Source organism: Macrotis lagotis, chromosome 4 (genome assembly GCF_037893015.1).
Source record: "Macrotis lagotis isolate mMagLag1 chromosome 4, bilby.v1.9.chrom.fasta, whole genome shotgun sequence".
NCBI classification, from domain to species: domain Eukaryota; kingdom Metazoa; phylum Chordata; class Mammalia; order Peramelemorphia; family Peramelidae; genus Macrotis; species Macrotis lagotis.
The window spans coordinates 201,094,096-201,110,337 of record NC_133661.1 but is presented as its reverse complement, the minus strand read 5'-3'; positions in this window follow the sequence as shown (position 1 = coordinate 201,110,337).

Below are 16,242 nucleotides of genomic sequence, written 5' to 3'. Positions count from 1 at the left end.
TTTCATCATCCCGCATTAGGTGGATACTTAGCCTAGACTTTTCATTGCCTGCTAACTGCTTACCTCCAGGACCTATTGGTTTAAGTGGGAAACGGAGATTAGGGACGTAACTTCGATGTATACTCCCTACCTCCTGGAACTCCAAGCTTCTAGTTCCCTTTTTGCCTGGAGCATTTCCTCATCATGCTATATTAATGTTTATATCAGTGTCTGACATCTAGGAGCCCAGGCTTCTGTGGTTAAGTTTTTCGATTCTCACTCCCACAGTGCCCCTTCTACCTTTCAGGAAGTTAGACTGGATCCTGGTCAAGATAGTTGTTAAGCTCCTCCTAAATTACCTTTTTCTAGTATACACATCCCCAATTCCTTCCATAGACTTTTATTTGGCAAGAACTCAGGAACTGGTTGCCCTTCAGGGAACTCTTCTGGCTTGCCAATGTCTTTCCTAAATCATGGTACCTAGAATAGAATGTAATATTTCAGACAACAAAGTATAGAATAATTATCATTTCTTTATTCTAGAAGCTATATACTTCACTTCCCTCCAGGTTAAATTAGCTTTTTTAAGTCACCACTTCACACTGTTGAGCCATATTGTACTTGTAATCTGTACAAAATTAGATCTTTTCTTACAGATGTTTTTGTATCCAATCACACTTCCATTTTTTTTTATCTAGAACTTGGTAAAGGGGTTTTTTTTAATCGTTAAATTTCACTTTATTAGATTACCATTTAATAATATTTTCAAGGAAAAATATTTTTGTGATTTGGATTTTAAGCACAAGTCTTCCAATAAACAATTTTAGTTTATCATTATTGTATATCCAATTCATTGGAGATAGAGTGCAGCCCAGCTGATTTCATTTTCATTGCCTTAGAAATAGAAACTCTTCCCATGATTTAGGAAAGTATTTTTGATCTACACTCTTAAGAGGAGGGCGACTTCTGACTGAGGAGAAGGGAGTCCTTCCAGATGTTGCCCAGTTTGCTTTCTTCTGTCTGTACAAATAGTTACCCTCTTTGCCTCCAATAAAAAGTTCAATTTGACTGACAAAAAAAACCAAACATGTTATTTCTAGCTGAGAGGAGAGAGAGAGAAAGAGAGAGAGAGAGAGAGAGAGAGTCACACCTAGCATAATTCGCCCCCATGCTCTTGGATATGATTCTCCCTTCTCCAAGGTAATTCAAGGTAACAATTGTGATAATGAACAAATAAAAATATCATCAGATGCTAAAATATAATCTGGGATTAACATTCCAGGATAGTCACTATGCAATTCCTCCCTTGACAGTTGTTCTCAAGGACTGCAAGAATCTCCTTTCTAAGATCAATATCAGTATTGGCAATCTTTTCTGAATGGAGAAAGGTGGAGTCATAGTTCCATAGATTCAGAGGATGGGGAGGCAATGATCTCATTTAGAAAAGGCTTATCATCTTTGAGTCATTTCCGGGACCTTATCTTTTGTTATAACCACCTTTCTTAAAGGAAAAAAGAGTCTGCAAAGGGTGTTATTTTTTTAAAAAATATTTTCAGTTGAACTAAAAAGGTTTTTTTAATATGCTTCTATAATTCCTCTATTTTATGTATCTTATATAGTTATTTTAAGGATCATATACACATTTAATTCTAGGATCTCAGCTTTGTATCTTCTAATCAATAGCAAGATGATTTCTCTAGTTAGCTCAAAATAAACAAATATGACAAGACAGTAAAATGACAAATTACTCTAAATATTATTGCAATATATCAAGTGACATACAAAGGTTGAGAGCTTTGTCTCAAATTGGGGTACAGAAAACAGATGGACCCCAAATCCAGTGTTCAAATATACTTGAGTATATTTTTTAAAGTCAAACCTTTAATGTCCTGATCATTAGTCAGAAGTCTAAGAAGATTAACAAAACTATCTGGAATCAAAGTAGATTACTTTTAATGGCATTTGGAATTTTACTCATTGGACTGATCATCTGGAGATGGAGAAAGTTTTGTTGTTATTGTTCAGTTGTTTCTGTCATGTCCAAGTCTTTTTGTGATCCCATATTGGGTTTTCTTGGCAAAAATACTAGAACAATTTTCTATTTCCTTCTCCAGCTCTTTTTGCAGATGAGACAACTGAGACAAATAGGGTAACATGACTTGTTCAGGGTCACATAGCTAGCTTCTGAGCTTGAATCTGAACTCAGATCTTTCTGACTCTGGGTCCTGAACTCTATCTACTTCACCACTAAGTTGCCCATGGAGCATCTACTTGCTATCATTTATTGAATCCAACAAATCTTGTGATATACTGCAATTGCATCCTCTTGTAAAATTTTGTGCCTAGCATATCTTTTTTTGATTTAAAAGGTCTGGAAAAAAATCTACTAATTCTTTATTTCATACCAAATACCTGATGTTGTTCTAGGAGAATTTACTGAGAACAGAAAAGGTTCTCCTGGGCATCTTAGCTCCCATACATCATGCTAGATTATTTAGTTCCCAATGCAAAGTTCACAGGACTTCTGAGTCAGGACACAGACTCTCTTCAATGGATCAAAATGAACTAAAAAGCAAATCATGAATAGCTGTACTCTTGATCTGTGAATCTCTAGAAACAACTCCATGGCCATGGGTCAGAAGGGATTTTTGATTCCTTGAATTGTCCAATCAACATTGATGAGTGAGGCCATCATTTGTGGCTCACAGCTGACCTTACAAGAAATTATGGAACTCAGAGCATTACTTGGTTCTGTTGGAATGTCTCAGCTTCTTAGACAATCTCATTTATTAATGAAGTCAGGAGAATTCTTATGTGGTTACTGTTTTGGAAGAGGCAGTGAAGAAGGGGAGATATTGGACAGAAAATTATGTTTTATAGTTATTAATCTGTAGCCTCTGTGCCGATCAGGTATCTCTTCCCCCACAACACCTCCCCCCCACCCCATCCCATTGTTCAAGCTATGAGATGAGGTCATTGAACTTTTAGTATAGTTTCTTAGCCCTCCCTGACTAGGGCTCAGAAAAATCTCTGCCCCAAGTACAAAACAAACCTCTATCTTAGACCTACCACCCCTCACCTGTATGATTATTTTTATAGGAACTAGATTCAGTAATATTGTTGAGCTTTTAGAGAAAAGTTTCAATCAACCTTTTTCCAACCATTTTGTTTGGGTTGCAGCAACACCAATTAATTTTCCCTTTTACTCCAATTCTTTACTTGATATCCTGGAGCAAAGTAAGGAACATTTTGGACAAAAACTAACCTTGGAAAAGAAAATAAGATCTTATAGCCTGGCTAATAGATAATGAAAAAAAAAAAAGATTAAACCATAATTGTTCTTCCCGAAAAGTGAAAAAAAGCTACAGATTACCTCAGTTTAGAACTTTTTAAAATTGCCTTGGTGTTGGACTATACTGAAAAATCTGTGCCCAAATGTCATGAAATCTACAAAAGCAAAAGTATCAAAGTTTGTTCATGATCTGAATTCTCTCTTTTTAAAAAAGAAATTCTGTATTTAATTTAATTTTTCAAATAATGCTATTTCCTGTCCCCTCCCCTACCATGTCTGAATTTTCCTATCTAACTTTTTCACTTGATAATTCACATTCATATTCCCTCTAAGAGGAGTCTTCTCAGTCTTTCACACATTGGAATGTTTCATATTCCTCTCATATGCCCCCTCACCCTGATGTGGATTCTCATCCTCTCATTCCTGGAATATTGCAATATTCTTCTCATTGATTTGCCTGCCTAAAGTCTTACCCCACACAAATTCATCCTCCATTCAACTCTCAAATTGATCTTCCTTTAAAGGCCAGGTCTTAACTGTCATTCTCTACATTGTCAATAAACTTCAGAGACTCTCTTATTGTCTCCAAGATCAAATATAAAATTCTTTGGCTTTTAAAGTCCTCCATTACCTGACCCTTTCCTATCTTCCAATCTTCTGATAGTATACTTTCTTTTTTCTGGCATCCTTGTTCCTCAAACCATCTCCCAAATCCATGCTTTTTCTTTTTGAAAATATTAAAGTTTTATTGATACATTTTTATTTTTACATTATAAACAGTTTCAGATTATTCCCCCTTCAAGAGAGGTCTTTTGTAACAAATTTAAAAGAATTAAGATTTAACTAACAATACATTGACTTCACCTGAAAGTATATTTGACTTCTGTAGCTCCCTCCCCACCTCTCTATTTTAAAAGTTTATTAACAGAAATCTATTTTCTATACATTTTATCCCCTGTACTTAAAAAAATATGAGAAAAACAAACTCTTTGTAATAAATATGCATATTTGAGCACAACAAATTTCCTCACTGACTTTAAAAAATTATATCTCATTCCTCAGCATGAATCTATCATCTCTATGTCAGGAGATAGATAAACGTTTGTTTCATCATCAGTCCTCTGAGATCATGGTCATTGCATTGATCACAGTTCTTACAACTTTCAAAGTTGTTTATATTTATAACTTTGTTGTTATTACATAAATTATTCTTCTGATTCTTTTCAATCGTTAGTTTTATAAAAATCTTCAAAAGTGATCATTTAAAAATATTGGTGTTATAGTATAAATTGTTCAGGTTATTGTTTACTTTATTCTGCATCAGTTCATTCAAATCTTTTAATGTGTCTCTGAAATCTTTCTTCAGTTTTGACAGCACAATAATATTCCATCATATTAACATGTTACAATTTATGCAGCCATTCTTTTTTGGTTTTTTTTTTGCAAAGCAATGGGGTTAAGTGAACAGCTCAAGGTCATACAACTAGGTAGTTATTAAGTGTCTGAGGCTGAATTTGAACTCAGGTCCTCCAGACTCCAGGGCTGGTGCTCTATCCATTATGTCACCTAGCTGCCCCTATGCAGCTGTTCTTCAATTGACAGACATCTTTTTTAGCTTCTAGTTTTTTGTCAGCAAAAAAAAAACTACTAAAAATAATTTTGTATATATAGGATCTTCTTTCTATTACTTGATTAATTTATGCATATAGACCTAAAAGTGATATAGGTGGGTAAAAGGGCATACATTGTTTATAGTAAATATTTTGCATATAATTCCAAATTGTTTTTCAGAATAGTTGTGCCCATTCATGATCCACCATCATTGCATTAATATGCCTGTTTTCCCATAGCCCTTCCAACATTTATCATTTTAATTATTTTTCTGCCTTTTGACTTCTCTAACTTCCTTCAAGTTTCAATTTATTCTTCTTCCAGAAACTTTTTTCAATAAAACAAAAGTCTTTCCTCAGTTTTTTTCTTGGGGGGGGGGTAGGAATCTCCAGTTTATTATACACATATACACACACACACACATATAAAATGTATTATATTATATACACATATGCATGTATATGTATATATCTGTCTGTCTATCTATCTATCTATCTATCTATCTATCTATCTATCTATCTATCTAGTTTGTGTTTAAATGTTTGCCTATTGCCTTTACCATTAAACTGTGAATTCCTTGAGAGGGAGAATTGGTTTTTGCCTTTCTTTGTTTCTTTAGTTAGCAGTTTTCCTGGTTTGGCTGGCATTAAGGGCTGCTGACATAATGGAGAAGGGATCTGTAAACAATTGACTAGGTTTCTAAATTATTCAATCACCAATATCCATAAATATATATTTAACTTTCTCAAAGAACTTTATAAGAATAGACTTCTGCAGTGAGATTTGAATTTCTATGAATTTTATCACCAAATTTATCATTTAATACAGCTATTTCACATTTTGATTTCATTACAAGCATTCCTAGTTTTTTGAAATTTTTGCCATTTTCAGATTATGCTTTCTGATTTTCAACTTCCCAAAATCTGATACAAAATTACCTGACACAAATTAGCTCTTCAACAAACAGAGTATTCGTAATAATCATTAATCTGAAGAGCCCTGGAAATTGAGGCTTTTGGATGTCACAATGGATAGAGTGCTAATCTTGGAGTCACAAAGATCTGAGTTGTGATCCCAGGCAAATCATTAACCTTTCTATACTTCAGTTCCTCATCTGTAAAAGGAAGATAATACCATCTTTGTATTGATTGGTAAGAATCAAATTAGAAAATATTTTAATTTAATTTTTAAAATTTAATTTTTATTTTAAATTTCAATTTCTCTCCTACCTTCCACTCCTGCCCCACCCCCTGAGAAGTGAAGAAATAAGATACCCACCAATACATATGAAGTATCAGAAAATATTTCCACATTAGTTATGTTGAGATAATATTTATAGAGCACCTCCCAAACCTTTTAGCATCATGTAAGTACTAGTTATTATTATTAGTCTCTACTATGAAGTAATCCTAATTTGTAAATCAATCAGCATTCAGAACAAAGGGGATCTAATTTCTCAAAGTTACAAATGCATCTCACTAGGCCTAGGCGAATTAGGAGAAAGGAACATGGGAGACCTGAAGTTAGGAAGACTTATCTTCCTGAATTTAAATATGACCTCAGAGAATTAGTAGCTGTGTGACCATGGGTAAGTCACCCTTTTTTGCCTCAGTTTAATCACTTGTAAAATAAACTGGAAAAGGAAATGGCAAACTACTCCAGTATCTTTTCCAAGAAAACCCCAAATGGGGTCCTGAAGAATTGCACTAAAAAAAATAACTGCAACCACAACTCTGCTGTTGTCAAAACAACAGCATTTTTTAATGTAATCATTTTTAAAATCAGAATCTAAGAAAAGATAAATGCAGCACTAAAATAAAACTTAGATTTCAAATATAAACATTAAACAAAATTTATTCATACAGGAAATTTTCTTTTAATAATCTACCCACATTTTGGCATTAAATACTAATTGCTTTCAGAAACCAGTATAGGGTGATTATCACTTTTGCTCTCACCTCTATAAATTTGCAGCGCTAGCAGTTATTATTCAGGGTTCAGAGCAAACATGCTGAGAATGATAATCTCTTCCAATTAATTTATTAAAACCCAGTATAAATCCAAATTTACACTTGTTCCATTCTAAAGCTTGCTATGTGATTATTGTTCCAGCTTCACAGGAATGTCAATTGTCCCCAATTAATTGATCAAAACCCAATATAAATTTCAAATTGTAGATTGCTCAATTTTAAAGGTTATGTGATTTAAGCCAGTTTTCCAAAACCACAAGAATACCAGTATTTCTGGTTAAACTTGGAAATTAAGAAATCTCAAAATTAACCCCAACTCCCTCAGAAGGAAACAAGTATTTCACCAAGTGGAGACGACAGGCAAGACAATCTCTCTATTTTGTTATACCATGTCTAAAAATTTCCTAAATCTGCTAGCAGCAATACTTAAAAAAAAATCTTGATTTTTTTCTTCTTTATCTTCCTCCCCTACCCCCTCTAAACTTACTCTTTCTGAAGATTCTGATAAGTGTTTAGGAATCAGAAACTGAAGCCACTGATCTGGGATTTATGTGAGTTAATATCACTGTATACCGAATTGAATTTAAAAAAATTTTCTGTTTTCCAAAGTATCTTTGTAAATGCCTCCTACTTGACCTCAAAATAAATTTATATTTTATTTTATTTTTGATGATTTTATTTCTGATTTCAAGGCAATTTAAATTCTAACAAATCTTTCAGAAGTCAGAGTGGAAAATGAAAAATGAAAATTTTACTTTTTCTCTTATAATATTTTACTCATTTTCTTTCCTGAGGTAACTCCTCCTTTCTAAGTTGGTGTGAAAAGTTGAGAGAATAATATCTTCAGAGCCAAAAATCTTAAGAAGCAAATGGTTTTTGAGGCTCTTTTACCTTTTCTCTGTTTCTTTGTTTATTGATCACTGGAGGAAAAAAAAAATATTTAAACTGGCTTCAATTCTTTGGATAAACTTAAGGCTACTATTAAAAATATAATCGGTTCAGTTAGCAGCTGACAAAAATTTTTATGAAGATCAAAAACTGACTAGAGGGCTGTGTAGCACAAGATGACAATCATATAGAATTTAATAAGAAACAGCATTATTTTATCTTTTTTTTTAGGTTTTTAATTTATTTTAGTTTTTTGCAAGGCAAATGGGGTTAAGTGGCTTGACCAAGGCCACACAGCTAGGTAATTATTAAGTGTCTGAGGCTGGATTCAAACTCAGGTATTCCTGACTCCAGAGCCTGTGCTCTATCCACTGTACCACCTAGCTGCCCCCTTTTTTAGGTTTTTTGCAAGGCAAATGGGGTTAAGTGGCTTGCTCAGGGCCACAGGTACTCCTGACTACAGGGCCAGTGCTTTATCCACTGTGCCACCTCACCGCCCCTATTTTATCTTTTTAAAATCGTATTTTATTTTCCCTAATTAGAGGCAAAGATAATTTCTAGTATTCATCTTAAAAAAATTTTGAGTTCCAAATTTGTTCTCTCTCCTTCATCTCCCTTCTCCCTAATGCATTAAGCAATTTGATATGGGTTTTATATGTGCAATCATGTAAAACATATTTCCATCTTAGTCATATAACAACATAGCAATATTTTTAAAAGTTGATTGATTATCCTTGAAATTTTTTTTAAATGTTTGTACCATTTGTTCTTCTGAAGTTATTTAACCTTAAAACTAGTAAGACTTTTGGGACACCTGATACTTATTTGTTAAAAAAGGAGTTTTGTTTGTTTGTTTGTAAGGAAAATTTGCTTCTGGGGGAAATAATGAAGCAAAAAAAAAAGAGAAGAAAATGGGTTAATGAAACATCAAATACATGGTGGAGAGAAAGAAATTCAGAAAAACAGAAAAGCAGGATAGATAGTATTAAGATTATAGACTACATACTTGAGACTCATGAATTCATACACAGTTCTTTTTCCAATTTTTGCATATGAGTGAACATATTCATTGATGTCAAGTTCATAGTTTATTATTTATTATTATTATTACTATTATTGCTATTTTAGTTTTTGCAAGGCAATGGGGTTAAGTGGCTTGCCCAAGGCCACACGGCTAGGTAATTAGTAAGTGTCTGAGGCCGGATTTGAACCCAGGTACTCCTGACTCCAGGGCCAGTGCTCTATCCACTGCGCCACCTAGTCACCCCTCAAGATCATAATTTAAAAAAGAAAAAAATCTGTGTCCAAATTGTACATTTTTGCAAAGACTCTTCCGTATGCTTAGAATGAAGTCCTTTCTCACTTCACCTCTAATAATCCTTAACTTGTTACATTCCCCGCCCATTCCAGATTGTATTGAATGTATTTGTTTTTTCTTTATTTATAAATGTTGGTGCTATTTCTCCCAATAGGATGTTAACTCCTTTAGGACAGAGACTGTTTTCTCTCAGAATCCTCACTGCCTAGCATAGTGCCAGGTCCATCTCAGGTGCTAGATGTTTGCTGAATGACTGCTGTTAGCATAAAGGTTAGGAAAAAATGTCTGGATCAATTACCTCAGTTGCTAGAGCATGGTACTAATAAGAACAACATCTAGGTTCTGACTACTCAAATCCAACTACCAGCCATTGAATTTTGCATAAAGAACTTCACTTTATGGTTTAAGAGTTAAGAAGTTAGGGGCAGCTAGGTGGCGCAGTGGATAGAGCACTGGCCCTGGAGTCAGGAGTACCTGGGTTCAAATCCGGCCTCAGACACTTAATAATTACCTAGCCGTGTGGCCTTGGGCAAGCCACTTAACCCCATTTGCCTTGCAAAAAACTAAAAAAAAAAAGTTAATAAGTTATATATGTATATATATATATATGCAATCATGTAAAACATAGCTCCATATTAGTCATATTATGAAAGAAGAAACAGGTCAAAATAAAGAACCACAAAAAATAAAGTGAAAATATTATGATTTGATCTGCATTCAGACTCTAGCAGTTCTTTCTCTGTATGGGTATAGCATCCATCATGAGTCCTTTGGAGTTGTCTTGAATCATTATATTGCTAAGAAAGCTAAGTCATTCATAGTTGATCCTTTCACAATATTTCTGATACTATGTATAATGTTCTGCTTCTGCTCACTTCATTTTGCATCAGTTCATGTAAATCTTTTCAGGATTTTCTGAAATCCACCTGCTCGTCTTTTTTAATAGCACAGTAGTGTTCCATTACAATCATTATACCACAATTTGTTCAGCCTCAGTTGATGAATATCCCCTCAATTTCCAATTCTTTGACACCACAGAGTTACTATAAATATTTTTGAATATGGAGGTTCACATTCCCTTTTCTTCGATCTCTTTGGATAAAAGACCTTGTGGTAGTATTGCTGGATCAAATGTTATGCATAATTTAATTGCCCTTTGGCTATAGTTCTAAATTGCTCTCCAGAATGGTGGGATTAGTTCACAACTCTACCAACAATGTGTCAGTGGCTCCATTTTCCCATATCCTCTCCAACATTTATCATTTTCTTTTTTCAGTCATATTAGCCAATCTGATAGGCACTATTTTAGTTGCAGAGGTAAAGATGTAATAAACACAGTTCTTGCCCTTAATAATTTATGTTCTCTTAGGGGAAATATAATTTGTTACCAAAACATCTATATTTTTTAAGGGATGGTATTAGAGAGTTGTCTTTGGTTATATAAAAATTTTAAAACAGTTTTACACAAGTAAAATAATTGCAGCTAGGATAAAAAGAAATTTGTACAAACTTGGGCAAAAAATCTTTGCATAAAGCATTAAAAATCTTTGCATAAAGCATAAAGGGCTGACATTTAAACTTTACAAGTAGTTTGTATAAATCATAAGAATAAATTTCCCAGTTAAGAAAACAAAAAATATTAACAATTCTCAAAAGAAATATAAACTATTGAGTCATCTAAAATTACTCAAAATTACTAATAATCAGAGAAATGCTATTTAAAACAATTCAAGGCATCTCCTTACACCCTTCAAACTAGCAATATTATAAAAGGTGGAAAAATTCAGTGTTGCAAGGATACAAACAAAATTAAATATTGGCTGTGTAGAACTATGAATCCAACTATTTAGAAAACAATTTGAAATAATGAAACAAAAATTACAAAATTGTTCAGGCCTGTTGACCTATCAATTCCATAACTTATTGCTAAGAAGAAATATCTCTCTATACATAGACATTCAGTTCAATTTATAAGACAAAAAAAATAGGAAACAAACTGCATATTCAACAATAAATCAAACAAATTGTGATATAAAAATGCAATAAAATATTGTTGCACCATCAGAAATGACAAATATGAAGAATTCTAAGAAACTCCAGAATGTACAGATTCTGGAAAACAATTTACACAATGACCACAATAATGTAAACAAACACAGCATTGAAAGAGTTGAGTACTATGGTTAATGCATTTTCTGAGAATCACTGCATAATGAAGCAAGCATTTTCAACCAGATCAATGTGTTGATTTTACTTGACTATTCTTATTCATTGAAAGAATAGTTCTATTGGGAGTGAGGGCAATACATCATAAATAACAGAAAGGGCATTTTTCCTTTTCTATTTTACCCTCTGCTTCTAGGATCTCAGGGCAATTTTGCTGTATTATTTCTTGACAAATGAAGTCTAGGCTCTTTTCCTGATTGTGGCTTTCAGATAACCCAATAAGTTCCTTTTCTTTTTTATTTATTTCATTAAATATGGAATTTTTAACACTCATTAAAAAATTTTGCATTTCAAATTCTCTACTTCCCTCCTACCCTTCCTCTCTCTTTGAGAAGACAAGAAATTTGCTATAAATTATCCTATGAAGTCATGCAAAACATATTTCCAGATTAGCCTTGTTGTAAAATCAAATCCAAACAAAATAAAACAATAAAAATAAAGTAAAAATTATGTTTCAATATGAACTTAGAGTTCATTAGTTCTCTCTCTAGAAGTAGATAGCAGTTTTCATCATAAGTCCTTTAGAATTGTCTTGGATCATTGTTGTGATCAAGTTATCTGTCTTTCACAGCTGATCATCATTATAAAATTGCTATTACTATGTACAATGGTCTCCTGGTTCTGCTTACTTCATTTTGCATTAGTTCGTATAAATTCTCCCACATTTTTATATGAACACCATGCTCATCATTTCTCATAGTACAATAGAATTCCATCACAATCATATTCAACAATTTGATGGGAACAAAGAGAAAAATTTGTGTAGTTCCAATAATAGAAAGGAAAACAATGAATGATAGACCTCTGGTCAATGCAATTACTATTCCTGATTGCAAGATTTAAAGCAAACTTCTCTTTTATCAGCAGAGAAGTGGTTAATTATAAGTATGGAATGAGATATACATTGTCAGATATAATCAGTGCATTGAATAATTTTACCTAGAGGTGTCATACTTGGGGCCCATGCTTCCAGCAATACTTCCAAGTGCAATCCAAACTAAAAAGTAATTGGGAAATGTTTAATGAAATAAATAAAAATATTTTTGTTACAAATAAGGTTTTATGATGGGCAATTTGGGAAAGGAAAAGGGTCAAAAAGAAGTGACAGAAATGGAAAAAAAACCCATTGCTAAAACATTTAGTTTAAATTGTTTTAGAAAGGTGGTATCAAACTCAATTTTAAATTTTAAACATAAGAATGGTTCACATAATGACAGTTTTAAAATGTAATATTATCTATGATATATTTCATTTCTTTTATTAAGCATCTTTTATTAAACATCCTCTTAGAGGATGAGTTGCATGGGAAAGACAAACTCTCTACATTCCAGTTATGAGTTTCCAACTGCCAGTTAGATATATACACCTGGATGTCCCATTGTCAGTCATGTCCACAATTAATTTCATGCTCATTCCCTCCTCACTATTTTATTTTTCCAATGGAGAGCATATTCCCCATATCCACTCAGACTATTAACTGTCATCTTTGTCTCTTGCCTCTCCTTCCTCCTCATATCTAATTAGTTCGCCAAGCCCCAAAGTTTTCATCTCCATGATATAATAATAAAACTGGTCATCCAGTCCCTTTAAAGGGCTACCCTTATGTTTGCTGTCCTCAAGGTTTTCCTAAATCTTTTTCATTTCACAGATAGAACTTATGCTGGCCCCTCCCTGTTTAGGATTGGAGGACCACTTAAAGTCACAGAATCATAAAGTTGGATCTCAAAAGAGCCTTAGTGATTGAGTAGCTCAAGCCTTCATTTTACAGATGAAGAAAAGGAGGACTAAATGATTTAGTGACTTTCCCAAGGTCTCATAATAAGCATCATATTGCAATAGACCAGGTGAAAGATGATAGATTAGGACAGTAGCCATATGGGTAGAGAGAAGTATATGAGAAATGTTATAGAAGTACAATCAATAGCTTAGCAACTCAAAAACCTTCAATAGCTTATTCCAATAATCCCTTATAAAAATCCTCTCCACCACACTTGTTCTCACTCTTTGATCATGATTATTTGTGTACTTATCCTTCCCAGTTAGACCATGAGCCCCTTGAAAGAAGGGTCTTGTCCCCTATGGTGTCTACCATAGTATGCACAGTAGATTTTTCAAAAATATAATATAAGGAGTTAAAAAGAAGTCTCAAGAGTAACAGTGGGGTTTTTATTATTGAAAGCTTGATTCCCTCAATAGGGTGGAAATGTTTTTGACTTTTTTTCAAACTGTTTTTTTGGAAATGCCCCAGTAGTATCTAAAATTAATTTCTTGCTCAGGGCCTTATCCTGGTTTTCCTCCCTTACCCTCTTCTTATCTTGGGTCCCTGACCTCCTTTATCTTGGACAAACTCATTGATGAATGGGGACTTGTGTTAAGTCTGTATAAACTCCAGTGTTTACAGGGGCAAATATAGAGATGTATACATATACATAAGGATATATTTGTATCCCTGTATGAATATATGTTTTTATGCATGTGACCCACATCTTGAAGCTCTGCCAAAAGACTTGGACATGGACCAAGACAAAACAGGGTCAGGATTGCCTATTGCCACATAGTTTCCTTCTGAGTTTGGGAATTCAGACTTGATTTGAGAATAGACTACCCAGGGAGCCATTGACACTGACCCAGGGGAGGAACTTGTGGGTAAGAGAAGTAGAAACCAAATCAAACATATATATTTTCCCTGCAATACACTGATAATCATTATTTACTTTAACTTTCATTTAAAAAAATTTTAGTTCCATATTCTCTCTCTCCCTTCCATCCTGTCCCTCACCATTGAGAAAGCAAGCAATAATAATATCAGTTATACATGTGAAGTCATGCAAAACAAAATTCCCTATTAACCATGTCACCAAAAAAGCATGGAAAATAAAATGAAAAAAGTATGTTTAGGGTTCATTAGTTCTCTCTCTCTTAAAGGTATTTGTAAGGCAATGGGGTTAAGTGACTTGCCCAAGGTCACATAGCTAGGTAATTATTAAGTATCTGAAGTCAAATTTGAACTCAGGTACTCCTGACTCCAGAGCCAGGGCTCTATCCACCTAGCTGCCTCCCATCAGTTCTCTTTCTAGAGAGAGATAGAATTTTTCATCATGAGCCCTTTGGAATTATTTTTATTTATTTTGAATTTTATAATTTCCCCCCCCTAATCTTGCTTCCTCCCCCCCCCCCAAAGGCTATCTGTTAGTCTTTACATTGTTTCCATGGTATACATTGATCTAAGTTGTGGAATTGTTTTAGATCATTGTCTTGATAAAGTCTTTCACAATTGATTCTTGTTACAATATTGTTGTTACTGTATATGTCATTCTCTTAGTTCTGCTTATATCTAATAAATTCTAAATGTTACTTGCAAGCCTGTCTTTGTCTGTATTTTAACCATAAGGAAATAGGTAATAATAACTGATATCTTTTGTAAATTTAGTTTGCCAATTTTAGTTTGCAACTTTTGGCATCCTTTTATTTCAACTCATAATAACTTTGTGAAAGATAAGTTATGGGCATTGTCTTTATTTTACAGATGAGAAAACTCAGATCCAGAGATTTAAATGACAACCTGGATCACAGAACTAGTGTCAAGCATATAATTCGAATCCAGATCTCCCTAAGTCTAAGTCTAGCTTTTGATCCACAATGACATGTCAACATGGACTCAATTCTTTTTAAAAAAAAAATTATTTAATGGAATGGGGTTAGTTGGCTTGCCCAAGGGCACACAGCTAGGTAATTGTTAAGTGTCTGAGGTCATATTTGAACTCAGGTCCTCCTGACTCCAGGACTGGTGCTCTATCCACTGAGCCACCTAGCTACCCCTAGACTCGTTAATTCTTAGGGTTCCTTCCCTTCATTAGAACAAAATTATCTTCTAAGGAAATAGAAGTTAAACTAAAAAGAGAATTCCTAGCTCTATTGGTATGACTTTCTGAAATATTTCTCTACCTCCAAATAAAGATGGGGAGGAAAGATAAGAGGGACAACCCAGAAAATCTCAGTATTACAGTTAACAGACCAGAAGGACTGAGAAGATCCCCCATTCTCAAAATATCTCTCCCATCCAGATATCACAATAGATAATATTTCCCTATTAGGAATTTATTTGGGGCGGCTAGGTGGCTAGGTGGTGCAGTGGATAGAGCACCAGCCCTGGAGTCAGGAGTACCTGAGTTCAAATCCAGCCCCAGACACTTAATAATTACCTAGATGTGTGGCTTTGGGCAAGCCACTTAGCCCCATTTGCCTTGCGAAAACCTAAAAAAAAAAATTCACTGGTCATGAGTCTTAAAAAAATGCAAGTAGTCCTCAGTTGGTTTCAGTGAGGAAGAAATTTCTGTGTGAGAAAAACAGAAATTGATTTATTGTTTTCTTGATTGTCTAGACTTAAAGTATTTCTAATATGGACCAAACTTAAAAGTGGATGTGCATATTTTCCTCTCCCCAGTTCTGTTAAACATTTACCAGAATTCAGTTAGATTAGTGGGCTGAGTCACTTCAGAACACCTGGAGAGGGCAAAGGCATCTGAGAATGGGGAAAGGATTAAGAATGATTATTACTTTTTGGCAACATCTAGCCTTAGTTGGAAGAATTAGAATGTGTTATTAGGAAGTCTCTTCCAGAACTCAGGTAATTCTTTCTCCCCAGGTTCAGATCTTTTAGGAAGTTAATTCAATTGAACAAATTCAATTTAACAAACCTTTATTCATCCCCTACTGGTTTTAAGGCTTTGCAATGGGCACTGGATGCAAAGCTGACAAATCATATTGTTTTGACCTCAAGGAATTAACACTTTATGAGACTGGAGATAGAAATAGGGCATGTGAAAAAATAAGCAGGACACAAAGGACAGGCTTGAAGGATCCTGGGAGAACTTTGAAAAAGAAGAGTACTTTCATTGAGGATTGTTCCAAGGAAAACTATGCAAGAAGTGTCTTCTGGGTTGGACCTTGAAGGAAGA